General features: G+C 27.8%; 1 protein-coding gene across 1 annotated transcript in view; it reads right to left on the reverse strand.

Annotated features, from left to right (window-relative positions):
- Positions 1–4,008, reverse strand: part of LOC111684284 — a 46,561-nt gene that overhangs the window by 41,942 nt on the left and 611 nt on the right. The gene's annotated exons all lie outside the window — the stretch shown is intronic.

The raw sequence follows: 4,008 nt of genomic DNA on the forward strand, positions 1-4,008 counted from the left end.
CTATCTATCTATCTATCTATCTATCTATCTATCTATCTATCTATCTATCTATCTATCTATCTATCTATCTATCTATCTATCTATCTATCTATCCATCTATCCATCTAACTAAAACAAAACTGCGAATCGAGTATTACAAAATTCTGCTTTCATTAGCTCCAAAAGCGCAACATATTGCTTCCATATATTTCATTAGCAGCTTTAATAACTTCTACTAATATTATTTTTTCTTTAGCTAATTAAATAATTCCACACGCAAATAAATCGCATTTTCATGCAAAATTATCTTCATTAAAATGCTACTCATAATTTCAATAAACTTTCAAAAGCTACCCGCGCACTTCACAACATCATTTTTCCATTAACATATTTACGAAATAAATTTTCTATAAAATTTTAACAACGTTTTCTATAAATATTTGTTATTGTATTTTTTGATAATCTATTTCAGCTGATTTTCAATAAATTCCAATTTTACGACAGATACACTTTTTATAACTCTATACCTCTGACACAAAAACACCCAACAATTGTTTAAACATGCGGAACAACAACAAGAACATAAAAATGGAAATTATAATAAGAATAAAAAAAGAGAATAAAAATAGGGAAAAACAAACTTGGTGGTAAGAGTAATAAAAGGTGTCATCATGAAAACTCATTAAACGATTAGATGTTATAAAATTTTCACATGCCCACCATCAGCAGCTCATCGAGCAAATATATATGTATTTGAAAACCTTCTAACACCTAACTATACCTAGATTCACTCAATAATAACAACAACAACAACAACAACATGAGTTCAATTATTCATAATCATAAAATGTGCTGGGATGTGGGTGGGTGGTTTTGGGTGTATTTTTTTTGTTGCTTTCTTCTTGACAGTTTTTATAGAGAGAGCTTAGGAATACTGTGCTCAAGTGTTAATTATTATTGTTTACACCTGCCAATGTTCACAAAAATTATTTTGTTTTTATATTTATTTTTATATTCAAACCGAAAAATACTTGTAAGTACATGAGGAACATAACATTATGATTATGACATAAAGTTAATACCGCCACTAACTGATTGTTGTTAAAAATTGTAGAGGAAAATTGTAGGTAAAGGAAAAAAAATGTTTGTTAAGATAATAAACAATGTTATTTCTTTGTTTTTTTTTGGTGGAGCTTAAATAAGTTGTCTTTTAAGACACTGTTTCCTGAGGAAAGGAAAAGAAATAGTTTATTTTTGAACAAAGAACTTGCAATTAAGCGAAAACGAAGTATTTAATTTACTTCATGGAAGTACTGAAAAGTACCTAAGGAAGAGATGATTTTAATATAGGCTTGTCACAGGAGGGATGTCCTTTTTATTTGATTCCAAATTTACTACATCTGAATTTTTTCTCTGGATGTAATTTTTTATCTTCTTTTTTGGAAGTTATTAGGGTGCGAAATTGTAGTGCGATTCCAATCTTTATCAGCACCTACCTTTAAGTCGGATTAAGCTTTTGACTCGAAAGAAGAAGGCGGCAGAGCGTCTTCAAAATATTACGGGCAGCCAGCCTGTAACTCGTAATATGTCATAATTATACCCTAGTGTGGGGGGTATTATGCGTTTGAGCTGATGTTTGTAATACTCAAAAATATTGGTCCTACACCCTATTTTAATTATAACAATCAGCTCAGAATAACTTTCTGTGTCGATTTAGCTATATCTGTCCGTCCGACTGTCTGTCCGTCTGTCTGTGTATATATATTTTTGACAACAATAAAGAAGAATATTCCGAAATAAAGTTAAAACACAAATCAAATGCTTAATTTTTTTAAAAATAATCCACATTTACTACATACTGACTGGTATAGGGTATCATATGATCGGCCATGCCCAACTATACATTCATACTTTATTTTATAATTGTTTTCTTTTCGTTTTAAAAAATTAGTTTATGACGATACCACATCGATTATGAATTGGACAAATGTGCGATAATTTCAAAATTAATTTGCGTAATTGGCTTGAATATACCAAACAAGTTGGTCGACTCAATATGAATTCTTATAAATTTAAAGGTTTTTTTCAAATGTTTCAAATTTCCATCAAAACTTTTAAGCTAATCAAATATTATAAAATAAATTAAAACATTTAGGAAAATTTCCCTTGGGGAAACAGTGTTTACTGCAATATTTTTACTTTTGTTATATTCAAATAAGTATTTAATATTTTTTATTATTTTTTGTTAAAATTCCTAGTATAAAGACAAAAAAAAAAAAAAAAAAAAAAAAACAACAACAGCATTCTATAACAGAGGAAGTAAATGAATGTACTATGGATGTATGTAAATGACATGGTTGACTAACTAGATGTCAGACTGCATGTCATATTTCCCAAGAAAAATCATGCACAAGAATTTCTTTGTTGAAATATTTTTTTTCTAGAAAATATTTGTTACTTTTTGAGCTGTTTTCATTATTATTATTATTTAGGTTGTTATTGTGTGGTTGTGCGTTTATGTAAAAATAATTTATTGGGTCGTAAAATGAAATAATGCCAAATGATTCAAGTCTCTTAAATAATATAAACGCCCAATATATAACGAAAAAAGTCTGCAAAACAAAGGAGATTGACGGCAGTACTACTTAGCTCACGTTTGTTTCATAAAAGAAATTATACAAATAAAAAAAGCGCGTAAAATATATGTGTTGGTTACACATTTAATGCCTGCAGTCAAAATATAGAATACAACACAAACAGAAAGAAATAAAATGGAAATCACTCATTTTTATATAGCCTACCTTAAGGCGTTGTATTAGAATAAAATAACACTCATACGCACTGTGTGCGAGAAAGCGAGTAAGGAATAAAAGATTTTAGTAGCAAAAATGTGTTTGCTTGTTGTTGCAAGTGTTAAAGCATGTTGTATTTTTTTCGTTGCTTCCTATTTCTCTTTAATTTTTGTTCGTGCTTTGTAAATTTATGGGTTTTTTGTTGTTACGTTTGTTGCCTTTAAATATGTTTTTTTCCTTTATATTTATTTTTAAATTTTCTAATTTTTCATTTATATCTTTTCCATATACATTTGAAATTTCTATAAGTAGTACAAAAGAATATTTTGTTTATAAATTGCTGCAAGTAGTATATATTTTTCATTTTCCTTTAATGTTGATGAGCCTCATGATGTGTACCTTATGTTGTTAAGCTATTTAAAAAGCTGCTATTACTACTGCTGCATACTCTTACTTGTTACTTTCGCATACAAAAAAGCTTTTAAAAATTTTGTTAAAAAAAAATTAAAAAACATTAAATCCCATCAAAATCAGCAATTTTTTTTTCTTTATATTTCTATATTTTTGTGATCTTTCGGGGAGTGAATTTTATTAAGGCAACATTATGGAGAAAATCAAATAAAAAATATAATCAATATGTAGGATTATAAGTTAATGTGTGTGTGTGTATGCATGTTGCTTTTTATCTCTAAGAGTGTGTTAGCATCTGTGTATTTTGTGAATTTGTGCATGAAATTTCTTTTACTTCAAATATGAAAATTTCAAAGACTTTTTTTATCACTTTTTAAACAAACTTGAGCTATATATATGTTCATATTAAAAGGTGCTTGGCAAAATTTAACTTTTTAAATAATCTTAATTATTTAAAAATATAAAAAACTGTATGAAACTTACATGCCCGACTCACTAAACGAGTTCGATAAATTTAAATTTTAATAATAATAATATTTGGAAGAATTTTTGAAGAAAATGTTTAACATTTTATTCAGTTTAGACTTTATTTTTTTAAACAAGAACAGAAACCCATGAACTCGAGTATAAATAAAATTTAATTAGATTTGAAAAAGTACCATTTGTTTCTGTTTCCTATCAAAAGTACCAAATTTTCTGTCAGTCGATTTGTGAGTTCGTTAGTTCAGTTTTAGTTCAGTTCTAGTTCAGTTCTAGTTCAGTTCTAGTTCAGTTCTAGTTCAGTTCTAGTTCAGTTCTAGTTCAGTTCTAGTTCAGTTCTAGTTCA

This window comes from Lucilia cuprina, chromosome 4 (genome assembly GCF_022045245.1).
Source record: "Lucilia cuprina isolate Lc7/37 chromosome 4, ASM2204524v1, whole genome shotgun sequence".
NCBI classification, from domain to species: domain Eukaryota; kingdom Metazoa; phylum Arthropoda; class Insecta; order Diptera; family Calliphoridae; genus Lucilia; species Lucilia cuprina.